Here is a 16268-nt window from a genome sequence, read left to right on the forward strand (position 1 = left end):
GACAAACACCGTTACTGGACTGCAAACCCGGCCCTAGGATGTGCGGAGCCCAAGACAGCAGGCGCGGCCCCAAGGCAGCAAGCGATAAGCGGGGCCCCAAGCAAAAAAAAAAAAATTGCATTGTGGATTTTGATTTCCTGAAAGCGAGGGACCCAAGGCGGCTGCATTGTTTGCCTTGCCCTAGGGCCGGGCCTGCTGGTCTGTTATTAAAAAAAAAAGGATTTATTTCAAATCACTATTGTAATAGTGATTTTCGAACAAGTTTGAAATTGTTAATTTATATCATATGTACCATCCGTTGCTGAATATCTTTGGACATATTTATTAATGATTTTTACACACTAAACTTTCTCTTGTACACCAACTAGGAACTAATGCAGACCAGTGACGCGCCGGGTCTATTTAAGGATCTTCCTTTCCATATCTGAGTAAACCGGTTTTACCCTGGGGAAGAATTCTGTATTTAACCAGACATTCGCAGGTCAAGCTGAAAATGTAGTATTCCATACTGCAGGAGGACCGGCAGTGATTGAATTCCCAAGATTTTTATGCAGCCAAGTCAGTTACCCCCCCCCATATATATATATATATATATATATATATATATATATATATATATATATATATATATATATATATATATATATATATATATATATATATATATTAGACGATGTGATTTCCTGGCCATTGGTAATAATTCTGACATTGTTTTATTGGCCACGCATTAAAACCATATTTTGATTGTATTATTTCTTTAATCTGTTTTTCTGTATCCGATACTAGAATTAGTTGCACTACCTTCTACTGATACTAGTACAATTTCCCCACAAGACCGAAAGTCTGTAAGCCATTTCCATGAAGAAGTAAGTTCTTTCCTAGAAACTTCCTTGAGTAAACATTCTTTACAGTTATATAGTTCCAACATGCCCTGGAAATGCTTACAATGTAGGGGCTTTAAGAGGATTTTCACCTATGCACCTTAGAATATTTTATTCCAAATAGCCCTTACCTTACCAGTTATGTATGTATGTATGTATGTATGTATGTATGTATGTATGTATGTATGTATGTATGTATGTATGTATGTATACAACATGGGAGCGGCGTGAGCGTAAATAAGTAGGTGAGAGGATCTGTGGAATGAAAAGCCCATAAAAGCTCCTTCATTTGATGCATCGTAGGCATAGTTGAACTCTCTAACTGTGAAAACAAACTTACCGTGGATGTGAAAGAAAAACTGAGAATTAAACATTGCAAAAATGGTGTGAATCCAGCCCAAGCGGTTTCGGAATCTAACGATTCTTTTTTCAAGGGCACGCAGCTTCAAAGTACAATTATACAATTAATATAAGGAAACACACACACACACGCGCGCGCGCACGCACGCACGCACATACACACATATATACACATATGTACGCAAGCACACACACACACACAAACAAACAAACACACACACACATACACACACACACACACAAACACACACACGTAACTACTTTATATGATTTGCAAGTTATTGGGTTGTATATATTTACAGAAGTGATACAAGTGGAACACATGAATATAGCTACTGACTTTAAAATATTGCTCAATAGTGACAATTTGTTGCCATGTATAGGATTCCGTCTTCAGTTTGATCGCGGTTATAGTGTTTTAGTAAAAAGAATTAGCTCGTTTAGGTTCTTCTTTTTAAGTCGCTTATTTCGACTGTTCACAGCCGGCGAAATGAAAAGGTTTCTTTGGATTTCCTATTTTCTGTGCTCCAATTTGAGTTATTGGCGATTCCAGTTAGAATTACATCAATGAATGTTGTATTTGCCAGTTTGATCTGTGCAAATTTATTTGAATATTTAACGTTGTTTTTCCTCCAATATAATGAATTCTGCTTACCTTGCATGTAATGAGGGAGATCAAATTCTCTGTATTGCATTATATAGTCTCTCTCTGAATGTTGAACTGGTCACGTGTGCTTGAAAATGTGCGTGTTTTTTTCTCATAAGCTTCTTTACATGCCCGTATTCTCTCATGGTGCGGAATATTGGCGGGGTGGGTGGGTTATTAAGTCTGGTGTAACAAGCATTGTGTTAAGTGGTAACGTTTTACTTTTTACGAATTAGTTCTTTGTGTCCTGAAGTTAGGAAGTCAGCGCATTTTATGTCGGGGAGAGTCTTTCTGCATTCGGATTTTCTGAGAGTATGATAGTATGATATTCCAAAAGATAATTACACATAACAGTCTTTCCAAATTGCGGCGGACTATAAAGACCATGCTGGTCAGAATAAATCATTTATATAAAAGAAAAAATGACGATCAACCGTGCAAAACTGGCGTGAATCTAGCTAAGCGCTTTCAGATACTACTGATTCGCGGGGGTGGGGGGCGAAGCTACATCGGACGATGGCACAAACGAAACATGAACAAAACTCACACCACGTCATTACTTTACAGAATCTACAAGATGTTTCGCTGTAGATATTTACTGGAACAATAGTTAGAACAGATCAATCTATATCAAGACGTAAGCAAGAAGGTCAAAAAATTAAAACTTACGGAAAGAGCAAAAGGAAGCCGTATGGTAAATAGACACCAAACTGACATCATAATCAAACCAGTTGATGGTCCGAGAAGACATTATCAATAAAGCAAACTGCCGACTGATGTAGGATCTACCAGGAACTAGATTGACCCATCACTAGAACATGCTAAGAATACTGATCATTTTGTGAAAACAAAAAATGCAAGACGTGCCAACACATGAAGGAAATACAAAGATATTCAAGCACTGTTACAGGTGGAAAGTTCAACATTCAGAGCTGGGCTATAACAAACAATACAGAACATGTTCGACCCCCATTACATACAAGGTCTGCACATTGATTATATTGGAGAGAAAAAAAAATGAAATTAAATATTAGAATGAATTGTACAGATCAGATTGGAAAACAGTTAAAAGACGCCCAGTGGCGGAACATTTCATTTCCTCAGGCCACATTTTCAGTGATTTAAGCATGGCTGGAATCGCACATAAGTCAAACTGGAGCACATACAATATAAATCCAAAGAATATATTCAATTCGCTGGCTGTGGACACTCAACCAACAAGTTCAATCAGGATAAATCTATAGGGGTAATTCTCCCTGCATCGATAACAAGTAATTTCCAAGTGACAAAAGATCACATTTTCTCTTTCTCAAACCGATGAACTCTGCTTCCCTAGGTTTGTGAAAAAAATGTTAACATCCATAAAGATAGATATATAACTTGTTTATTGTAAACTTTTACTTAGTCACAACACAACTTTGTAAAATAGCTCTGGAAAAAACTATTAGTTTTTAAGGATCGCGTTTAATCATATAATTCATCGGGGATGAAACCTTTCGTTGGACGACTGCAGACAAGCGATTGCGGATTTAAAAAAAATATAATCCACTTTTTAATCATTTGGACTCCTTTGGTCCTATTGAATCGTTTTGTAAATAGATTGTAGATTCTGTAAAGTAAATAAATTGTGCATTTGTGTTTTGTTCTTGTCTCGTTTGTGTAATCGCACATTGTAGCTTTGTGCCCTTGAAAAAGGAATCGGTAGATTTCGAAAGCGCTAAGGACAGGTTTTGCACTGTTGCTGTCCGTTTTTCTTTCATATATTTTTTTTTATAACGAGCATGACAATTCTTATGATCTAGTGCTGTTTGGAAAGACATGCCATATGTTGTTTCTATATTTTCAGAACTTCCTTTTGACATTATCAATGATTTCCTCTCCTACTGTCAATGAAATAGTGTCAGTAACTCTAACAGTATCAGCAGATGCTACATCGAAATTACTTTGATTTTTGTCTTGCAACCAAAACATTTGGCATTAGTCACCATAATTTATACGCTCCGTTATCATCGACCTCATTTTTAGTCCCTATATCTGATACACAATATTCACTGTTGACCTTAAAAGGAGAAATGTACAACAAAATTTGATCTGAGTCTGTTAATCTCTACTACAAAATTCATCGTGGAGAAGTTACAGTACTATTGCACGTGGTGGACCTGTAATGGGATATGTACGGGATTCCATTCTCTCAATGGTTTACGGTGTCAATAGGAAATTAAGTAAAAATGGATACTTACCAGACGGACAAAAAGCAAAGATACAAGGCTTATTGAATCAGTTGTTCTTGTGCGGACTTGTTTTTATTTGTTCTCTATCCATAGAACAAATTGGAATACTCTTCGTTTACATCAATACAGAGACCAATACAATCACCTCATAATCCATCAAAGTCTTGTGGAACTGTTTACAGAAGACTGAGCACCATTTCTTCTCCTAATCCTAATGGACTGGACCGCGAATGAAAATATACATTCAAAGCCAGATTGCACCGTCTTGTGTTTGCTAATCACTCCTCATACTCAATAGATTTTTTTGTTGTAAAGAGTTAATGAAGGGAATATGGATACTTAGTTATCACGCTTGGTCATTTTAACGAGACATACAAATCTCGATGTTTTAGTAATAGTTAAAGATATTGTTAGAAAATCAATTATCTTTTAAAAAGTATGATAAACGCGCTCTTTAGCAAAAGATTGGTCTGGTTTGATTCAGTTATAACTTAATCTAGAAACAAGGAAATGTCTAGACCTCCCCCCCCCCCACACACAACATGGATTTCATTATTCTGGCTAACTTCATTAAGGTCTAACAAAAAATTCCTTTCAGTACATTTACAATTATCTGTTAAATGAGCTTATAATAAAGGAGACATATCAGACATTTGCTTTTACTCATAATATGTAGCCAATGTTAGCATGTTCAGTTATTACTTCCTTATATGTAAACCCATTTTTATTTTTGATAGCGGACCATACAGGACAGTTGTTGAATTGAGTTTTATGCCAAACTGAAAGTTCAATGGCTGCCATCATATGATAGCACGTCCTATATCGTCCATATCTGTCTTATTTGGTTTTCATTTGATGCTTTCTTTGGAGTTATCGCCTGTCAGATCAAACACGGTTTGCTATGTATGATTATTTTCTGGATCACTTGGGAAATGTTTTAGCAATACGATTCAGCGCTAAAGTTGGACACATAAAGCGTGTACATTTGCTTTTCATAAACGACCAGTCAATATATTCATTAATTAGATACCAAAATATTTACAGTATATATTATTGACGATCTTACACGAATATTTATTAGGTGTGAAATTTATGCAAAGAGATGACTAATATATTATTATACTTGATGAAAATTTTGCTATCAACGATTGGTCCACAGGGCATCATGTATCAGGGAACAAAACTGAGTCTCTCTCAGGCGATCACGATTCCCTGTATAGGGCAGTTTACGAATTAGGCGGAAGTGATGCCACGCATAATGACCTCATTTTGAAATTATCAGCACATGGGCAGTATCTTAGACCATACAGATAAACGTTGTAAACTGGTTGCTGAGTTTCAATACTGAGGTAACTGAAGACGATGTTCTCGATGCGAAAAATGGGCGCCCGCACATAGAGGCAAGTGGTGGTGATGGTGGTGGCGAGGCGAGCGCCTACATCCGTAAATCTAAATAGCACAGACAACCTTATGTTTGTCCCCACCCCCAACCCCAAAGCATAATAATTCTGCGGGCACTCCTGAGGCGAGATTACCTTACGTATTTTGCACACATTGCTATGAGCAAAGCAGTATACTTCAGATGTTATAAGGTATAGTTCAGAGTGATTACCAAGATGTGTACACTCAAGTTTTGTTCTGTTTGTCCGTAAAATTAGGTTAGGTTAGATAGGAAGATGTATTTACCTGCGACAAGTCATATTCTACGAACGCTTCGTGGAACACGACTTGTTGCTGGTGGATAAATCTTTATATCTCTTCCTAGCAAGGCCAACACATTTATTATAAAATAAAGAGATAATATTCTAATATTTAAAATTAATATCAAACGATCTTATATGAAGTAACTACATACACTAATTATATCAATTATTTATATATAAATTTCATGCAAAATGTACAAAGAGTTTGCAATCTGATTTGTTGATGAAGGATGGTCACGGACTGTGCATATTTCCATCACGTTGCTTCTCGACATTATTGAATGTTTTGACAGATTGTTGAACAACTTCATGACATTAATACAGGTGATCGTAATGTGAAGACAAAAAAATTGAATTTTTACACCCATTAAAATGTGTACACACGTAGCACGTGCTGGGCCGATGTTTGAGTTCAACTGACATAAACACGTCTCACATGTCAAACAAGCCGGAACCGGACCTGTCAAGTAGGAATACAGGATTAACGTTTTTTTTGTTTGCTTGAAATTCAACACCGAGCTGTTAAACGTCTAGGCTGATTTTAAAATACATAAAATCAGTATTAATTAATGTAACATTAAGTGACCTTAAAGGACATGTAGAATATTTTGCCGACAAAAAGGAAATCAATTATTCTGGAACTTCAAATAAGTTTTGTAAAAAAAGAAAACTGTTTTCTCCGTCGTCCGTAAACGATTTAATACATCATCGGTGTTGAAGTGAATGAATGGTAAATACATAAATTTACTAAATGGACAATATTAGTCTGTGTAAAATCAATCACGAAAATATCATGGCTTTTGACCGAGTCGAATGATACACAATTATTTTTCGATTTGCAAGATACAATTTTCAGAAAAGTGACTCGTGGAATCAGATACTGATAAAAAAAAAACGTGCCGCATTAAACAGGGAAAATAGTATTGAACCCTTTAAACAGCGGAAATGTTTATCGATACCATTAAACATGAAATCGTTACTGACATTATTAAACAGCACAAATGATTATGGACACCCTTAAATAGCGGAAATGATTATGGATATCCTTAAATAGCGGAATTGATTATGGATACCATTAATAGAGGAACTTATTATTAATACCATTAAACAAGAAATGGTTGCTGATAGCAGTCAATAACAGAAATGGTTACTTATATAATTAAATAGCAGAAATTGTTATTGATATCATTAAACAGAGGAAATGTTTGTTGATACCACTGTACAATGGAAATTGTGATCGATACCATTGAACGGCGGAAGTGGTTATTGATACTGTTACCTGTTTAGGCTAGAATAAACAGTGACACAAGAAAGAGTGAAAACAACAAGCTTTGACAAATATAATAGTTTATTTCCCTGGAAAAATACTGTAAAAGTAAAAGAATATGAACTTTCGGTTTTAATAATCAAATCCAAAAATATCCAAGAATAATAATCCACGAATAAAATTTTAGAAGCCCTAATAATAAAAAGTTCTATTGATTTCAAGTTGGAGTCCAGACGAGGAATCCAAGATGAAAGGCGATGACGTATGCTGTAACCTGTATTGTGTTGAAGTCTACAGTTCCTTGTAGAAACAAGAAATATCACTCCGGTTTTGGAAATCCGAATAAATGTTTACAAGAGATGTCTTTGTTCAAGAATTTTGTATTAGCACACGTATATTTCCAGGAAAAAAGAACCAATCCTTTTAAATCCAAATAATTTGAAATAATTCCAAACGACACAACATACACTTTCCAGTGTAAAAGCCCAACTGTGCTTGTTTCTCTAAATCGATGGTTTAAAATTTGAATTTTACGCCCCGGATAGGGGTCACGTGGTCATGTTTACATTTTAAAAAAATAACGTAGCCCCTGTATGTCCTTGATAAGAACCATTAATTTTACTCTGAAAATAAAAGTTGTTTACTTCACTAAAAACTATTCACAAATCTAGGGTCGCGTATTCAATACAGCCTCGATCTCACTCGTATTAGTCCCACAATAAAAATAAACAAAAAGAGAATTTGTTGGCGTGACCGCTACCACTCCCGAATCAAGGTCGGGAACCAGGTCAGCCCACGTGCCCACTAAAACCAACAGTCAAAGTCAAACTATTTTCAGGAAAAGTATGGAATTCCTAATAAACATACCTACATTATTTTGACAGATAATGAAATAAAAAATAGAAAGATTCTTAAACTTACAAACAATTAAATCAGATACAAAAATTAAATCAAATATACATAACAATACCATTACACAGCGGAAATGTTTGTTAACACCATTACTTAGCGGAAATGTTTGTTGATGCCATTGCACAGCGGAAATGGTTATTTATACCATTGCACAGCGGAAATGGTTATTAAAAATGTGATTTATCCCCGTCAAACAAAAGTAGCTTCAAATCGACCATTTCTTAGAAACATATTGTCAATCTATAGAAAAGAACAAAAATGGACCTTTGCTTCTCAAGGGGACCGATTAAACATTTCGACGACAGCTTAGAGAGTTTATTTTCTCAATGATCTCGCTTGCAGAATTTAACAGAAACGAGAATACAATCAAAACATTTTGTAACGATCATTATTAAACATGCAACGGAAGGAAATATATTAAAACTCACAAATTTAAGCTAGAATTTGATACTGATGTTTCAATCCGTATTTTCTTATCGTGCATCATGGCTAGACTATTTGGGGGTTTCATTAACGTCCACGCGTTAGTATTTCTCGACAGTGCAAATGAACTTTGATAAATCTTAAATTTCAGTTTGTTTTAAATTCCATTCACATTGTATACCGGAATTTATTTGGAAAACGTAATTGGGGGTTATGAAATAATTATTAAACCATATCAATGTGTGTGTGTGTGTGTGTGTGTGTACTGAGTTCGGAAAAAGCTCGTTTGAAATGGCGCACGAATACATCTCAGCCAGACGGTCCGATGTACCCCTGTGTCATATCAGGCCCGTTCTCTTCGCCATTCTCGAAACAAACCACGGACGTAATTTTGCTTAAAAACCAAAACAACAAATTAAAATTAAGGTTGTTGAGGATGTTAAGGCACGACAGCATAGCTTGAAATAAACATACATTACACTGAAATCTTACTGCTGCAGTCAGTTGTTATTTGAAGCATCACGTTAACAAAAGCAGAAACTGTGTGATATTTTCTTAAATTAAGATAGGTGTAAATTCCCAATTCGTGTATTCTACAGGTTACCTTCTTTTCCGGGAAGAGACTGCAGCCCCATTTATTGGGATTTTCAATGTCTAGCTGAAATAGCATTTTTCCATGTTTAAGATGGCTTTAGAGAAATGTTTCGTAACAAGTCGATCTAAGCAGTTGTGTGTATATGGATGTAATGGTGCAATTTGTTATAGATAATTTCGTGGTACATTCTGTCGTGGTCAGAGTGACATGAACTTGTTAAAATTGACCTATGGGCTAGGCTCTCAATAACTTGTCAGCTTGTAATGATTAACGTCTCTTGTTTTAGGGCATAACTGAATTAGAGCCCGTTCGATAACGGTGAGTCACAGATGATAATGTAGGGTCAGGTAGCGGGAAACGATAAAGATAAGACAAAACAGAGCCAACATTTTGGGAAAGATCAGATCATTAGAAACAGGTGACATAAAATGATATTTTACAGACTGGATAATAATGAAGACGGTCTAGACAGATTTATTCGGATGTCGATGGGAGTGTTACAAATTGTTGGCGGTTAGAGAAAGTAATTCAGATTGGCTGAACAAAACGACTGTGTGTGTTTGTTCTCAGACGAAATTCAAAGTTTAATTAATCTCTCTCGCGAAATTAGCCAGCCTAAGTTCTGAGGGAGTTATAAATTTAGCTCTGACAAATAAAAATTATTTCTCGTTAGATTGTCCAAGGGACGTGTGTCGGAAAGTTAAGGTTACGAAGAGAGAGAGAGAGAGAGAGAGAGAGAGAGAGAGAGAGAGAGAGAGAGAGAGAGATTAGGCTTCATACAAATCGAGCGAGTCTCGGAAGAAGCACAAGGCATTGTTTCAACCACATACAATATGCATTGATGCAAGTTTGTAATTATTCGTTGAATTTATTAGTTTTAAAGTCATACATCAAGTTTTCCATGAGTTCGGCAGCTAAGAAAAGTGTTCCCGTGTTTTTGTCTCAAATTTTATAAGACTCGTGTATTATTTAGATGTGTTCGGATTTAGTGATTAACATGTAATAGAAATCATGTATTATAGGAATTTCTCCGAGAATTAATTATCTGTCTTAAATGATTTGCATTTTGTACGCTGATAATAGATTTTTCTATGCATGTAAATGTATTTCAGTGAATCGGTAATTAGCAAGGAACTAGAGTGAAGTCCATTAATTCGTTTGTGTTACTAAGTTGTGTATTCTTTTCAACCCGGAATCGACAGTATTAGCTTTAGGAACGCGGGGGACTGATATAATTCAACTCGTGATTTATAACCAACAGCGGGGTGTATTCTTTCATCTAAGAGGTCTAATGTTGTCATGGTTTCAGTTAAAAATGCGAGATGCCGTTGAAAATTACATAAATGCATGTTAATAGGATTGTGTGTCAGTGTTATGTTGCGAACAAACCATATCTTAGTTCTGTTGAATTACTATTGACGATGTCTGACGTAAAAAGAGTTTGAATATTGTTCGATTCCAGAAGAGAAAAATCTGACACGTACTTATGTAGGGTATTATATTTTTTGAAGGAAAAATAGCTCCATACCGGTAGTGCTGATGACCCGAAGAAGCTAGAAGAAGAGAGAAAAGGGAAATAAATAAGGCATCGTTGACCTATCACCAACAGTGATTTGGAAAAGACCGGAATGGTTCAGGTGATGCTAAACTTGCCGGCAACTTGAATTGGATCAGTCACTCGATTATATGATGCAATTTGTTTTGTAAGTGTAGCAGAACGGCTAATTGTATTTTGCATTAATTTTGTATCTATTTCTAAGAGAAGGTAATTTATTCGAATGTCATGTTCAGTTTCATTTTGCTTATATAATTAATTAAACTAATATATTCTAAATGGGTGTGGTTCTATTCAATATCCATGCTCAGATCTCTGTTATTCTATCCACTAATTTTCAAATTTATTTTATTGTATACTCGATTCGGGGAATAACACCCTGTCCGATCATCTCCTAGACAACGGTAACCAAAGCACCATAATGAGTGAGGGGCCCCGAGTGACCGAGTGGTCTAAAGTGCTCACCGTTCCGGAACACTACCATCTCACCTCTGTCTGCGTGGGTTCGAGTCCAAGGCTCGGCTAGCGTGGGTACGTGGGAAAGCCTGCCGGTAGCTTCTTGTGGGTCGGTGGTTCTTCCCTGGGTTTTCCAGGGTTCTTCCTCCACCAGTAATACTATGGCCGCCATGTATAGCCTATCTTGTGCTGAAAAATGGCGTTAAACCCTACAACAAGAACAACAACAACCATAAGGAGTGGGAGATCACACAAATCTTACATAAATATTTATTGTTTTTCTAAAGCTTAATATGAAGTAGTTCTACAAAGCATGTTCATTCCTGACTGTTGAGTAATCATCAGGGCCTTAGAGAGTGATCATGGGTCCTAGGGTAAAAAACATCCGGACTTCTCCTAGTTCTTGTTCAAACAATATTTTTATTTTATAAAATTAAAAAGTGTTCTTCGGCTCGGACCCCTTTACGGGCCCGAGGCTCGAGGATATATCTCAAGTTACTCTCCCTCCCTCTTGTCGGCACTGGTAGTCCACACGTTAGTTGTTATCACACAGCTTTCAGACCAAAAATATTAATTGCTTTGGACATTTACAATGGCAAACTGGCACTAAATTGGGTCAAGGAGAGCGGGGACGTGGGTTCTGATCATTACCACTGCAGGGTGTCGCGGAATAAGGCAACACAATAAATTGGTAATACCTTAGAACAATTTTGTGCAATTGATTTCGTAGGTGTGTACAGCGTTACCTGTATTCGTTTTATTATTTTCCTTTTAATTGTGACATAATAATACATTCATATCGTCGTAGGTTGCTTGCATGCCCATATTTCACGATGTGCAAGAGTACTTTACCCCTTGGTTTTGCACGTTTTTTAAATTACTATTTATAGGAGGCATCTTGTCATATATAGGCATAGTGAAGACCTGGATCTTGCCAGGGATGGTTTATAGTACACGACTTACTACATCCATAGAGGTTATTAGTAGATTATACAGAAGTAAAATGTGTAGTTGTATCTGTATTTTAAATGCTTTATACTGATATCCCACTTTTATCTTTCATTTCAATCTCTTGCCAATTGTACACTGTTTGGGTATAGAAAAGTATCGGTTTGATGTAATTCGTCGTTGAAGGTTGTATATATTTACGTACAAACAGGATGGTAGCAGGTGTTTCACGGATGTTTATTTTTGTCTGCCATATGTAGTGTATTTCTATTTGTTGGCCATGATTTAAGAGATGTTTGCATTTTAGTTACGTTAACGTTCTTCAATGTAGTAGGATGGCACGTTTGGTCTATTTATAGTGGAATTGGCTAGACGCAGGCCCAGCCCTAGGATGTGTGGAGCCCAAGGCAGCATGAGCGAGCGAAAAGCGCGGGGCCCCAAGCAAATAACTGCATTGCCTGAAAGTGCGAAACCCAAGGCGGTTGCCTCTTTCGCCTTGCCCTAGGACCGGGCCTGGCTGGAGGGGATAGCTAAGGCTGGAAGGGGTGGCAGCGTAGCTGATAGGATTGACAGCGTAGCAACTTATAGTTTGTGATAGTGTGACTTGCAGTGAAGCAGTGTAGCTGTTGGTGTAATAGATTAACCGACATTATAGTGGCGGATCTGAATGTGGGGCAGCACGATACGTCTTGTGGCAAATTAGCTGGCAGGGACAACGAAGTTTGTAACAGAAATTCGTTGAAGAACGATTCCTGAATGTGCAAAATGACGATGAACAGTGTGTATAACAATACATTGTTGTATGAACAATACTCATCATTTGAAAGCATTTGGTTCTAGGAACCATACTCATCTTTAAAACATGTGGTTGTTTGAACCACAGTTCATCATCGTTGTATCGTACATGAATCGTATTTTTTTGACATATTCATTATGCTAATTTCAGTGGCTTTTTTGTTTACTTGCCTGGTTAGGAATATAATATCTACGAATTGTCAGTGGGCAAGGACGCTCCGGTGGCCTAGTGGTTAGAGCGTCCGCCTCGTATGCGTGAGGTAGTGGGTTCGATCCCCGGCAGAGTCATACCAAAGACCTACAAAAATGGTACTAACAGCTGCCTCGCTTGGCGCTCAGCATTAAGAAGTTAGTTTTAGGACTAGTCGGCCTGGTGTCAGGATAATGTGACTGGGTGGGACATCGTGCTACATGTCTGCGGCATGATGCCACAGTGCTAGACATCACTATAAACTGTCACACTGCAGACATCTTAGCGATATGACTGAAAAATTGTAAAGCTACGTTAAAAATCCAAATCACATACACACACACTCAGTGTGCAAAATAGATCATCATGAAGGCATACGTGTTTACCTGTCACATATTTATTCAAATTTCATAAAATCTCGTTCATTCGCATACAATATGTTTATTTAGTCTAAAAGTCAATTTGGTTTCAATCCTGTTATACGCGGCGCTTTCATTGTGACATCAATTCCGGTTTAAACTCATCACCAACATCTTGCTAGGCCTCATTTTAAAATGTGGATGCTCTTTAACATTAATTCTGCTGTATAACAGTAAATATTATTATCGATGAGGGGCGACATCGAACAATCACCATTTAAAAGTATGTATAATCAAAATTCTTACAAATAATACTTATTACTGATATAATTGGAACTAAAATCCCACATGACCTGTATGACTTGTGTTTAAATTTTTTTTACAGATCGTAACAATTCTGAAACTTATAATAATCTGAGCAAATTAGTAAGTATATAATGTTTTTAAAGGTAACTTGGATTTTAACTGTGAAAATAAATTAACACTATATATTTATTTTTGTCTTTACAATTTAAATTAAAAAATGTGCACTCAGAGAGTATAATCAACACTGGAAGTGTGAGAAATGATAGTGTTTGGGTGGCTTTCAAGTGTAATGTTATGGTACAGCAACAGTTTCATTTAAAAGTTCAGGCATCAATGTGACATGACACATTGCCATAAAGTTATGATGGTAAAGGTCCTTTTTCACTACATGTATCTCTTTACAGGTTTCACACTCAGAGGTTAAATGCAAAACCACTGGAACCTTGGATAATTGCATCTCTATAAGGTACAGTATTGTCAGCACACTGTACATGTATGGCTGGACTGGGAGAAAGTTGTTCACATGTTGCTGCACTTTTATTTCATATTGAAGAGTGTTCTTGATGACGAAGTACGCAAACCAAGCTCGTGGGGTCACGTGATTTTTGTTCATGAAGCAGATAACGTACAAATTGGAATGGCGAGCAAAATTTCCAAATGTTCTTCAAAATCGAAGTACATTGACTCCCTGGATCATCAAACTCGTGAAAGATACATTCAGAAAATTAAAGATGTGAGTGGCGTAGATCCATATCAAGTCGATACGAAGAAATTCAGTGCCAACGAAGAGCAACTCCCAGACATTACTTTCGGCGACATAATCATGTATTTAGTAAATGGTACCAGTGCATACACACTCGAACAATTCAAAGCTTACAAATCTCTCGAGGCTTACAACTATGTTGTAAGTGGATGGGTTGACAATGTGAATACGTATAAGCCTGACGGTTGTGTCAACATCATCGTCACAGCTAAGGTGTGGTTTGACATTTTCATCTAAGAACATTTCTCGGTTCTTGATACATAACTCTTTGATTACAAAGTCAATTAATTTAAATACACTCCGATATGATTTACAGATCGTAACAATTCTGAAACTTATAATAATTTGAGCAAATTAGTAAGCGTATAATGTTTTTAAAGGTAACTTGGATTTTAACTGTGAAAATAAATTAACACTATATATTTATTTTTGTTTTTACAATTTAAATTAAATAATGTGCACTCAGAGAGTATAATCAACACTGGAAGTGTGAGAAATGATAGTGTTTGGGTGGCTTTCAAGTGTAATGTTATGGTACAGCAACAGTTTCATTTAAAAGTTCAGGCATCAATGTGACATGACACATTGCCATAAAGTTATGATGGTAAAGGTAGTTTTTCACCACATGTATATCTTTACAGGTTTCACACTCAGAGGTTAAATGTACACTGTACATGTATGGCTGGACTGGGAGATAGTTGTTCACATGTCGCTGCACTTTTATTTTATATTGAAGAGATGCCGAAATATAGGGAACGAGTTTCAATCACGAGCAAATTAGTCTACTGGAGGAAACCTAGCAAAAAATCAGTAGAATATAAGGAATTGAGCAACATAGATTTCCGATCAGCCACGAAACTGAACCAGCTAACAAATAATCCTGTTGCTGATGCCACCCAGCCTACACCCTATCGTATCTTGAATTTGTCAGCAGTTCCAGTGGTAGGCATATAAGATATGAAACAGATTTTGCAAACATTAGAAGAAAAGAACAAGAAACCTGCTATAATGACTCTGATTGAACCATTCTGTGAAAAGTTTAAACCTCTTCCACAAAATGAACACCTGCCATCATCTTTGTTGACTCTTCGGAACGAGAACACGGATTCAATGTCACTTGAACAGTTGTTAGATTACTGCAGCAAAATTTCCATTTGCATTAACAAGGAGCAAGTAGTTGAAGTTGAGAAAGAGACCCAGCTGTAAAACAAATGCAAACTTTGGCACCATGTTCGAGAAGGCCGAATCACATCCACTACTCTTCATTCTGTCTGCCACACAAATCCTGAAGCACCATCCATTTCTCTGCTGGAATCGTTAATTTCTGCATCAGTTTCCGTGCATGCACATCAAATGGTATGGGGTGTAAAAATGGAAGATCTAGCTAAGAGACAGTACACAGAAAAAATGAAAGCGACACATGATTTATTCTGCATTCACCCATGTGGTTTTTTCTGCACGCAGATATGCCGTTCATGGCTTCGTCTCCAGATGGGATGGTATCCTGTGTATGTTGTGGGAAAGGTTGCATTGAAATAAAATGCCCATGTTCTGCAAAAGACATGAGCATTCAAGATGCCCTTTCAATTAAAAAGTTCTGCCTTGTTAAAGAAGACGACAATGTGACGCTATGAAGGACACATCCATATTATACACAGGTTCAGTGTCACATACATATGTCTGATAGTGAATACTGTGATATTGTTGTGTGGACAAAGTCAGATATATTCATTGAAAGAATTGAGCCAAACACAGCTTTTTGGAATAACGTACTTTCAAAGGCACATTGCTTTGTGGCAGTCTTCTTTACTGTCAGAACTGGTTTCATGACATGGGCTGCTTCACCTTAATCATGGAAACAAGCAGAAAACATTTGAT

Source organism: Sinohyriopsis cumingii, chromosome 3 (assembly GCF_028554795.1).
Source record: "Sinohyriopsis cumingii isolate HCF-2022 chromosome 3, ASM2855479v2, whole genome shotgun sequence".
NCBI lineage: Eukaryota > Metazoa > Mollusca > Bivalvia > Unionida > Unionidae > Sinohyriopsis > Sinohyriopsis cumingii.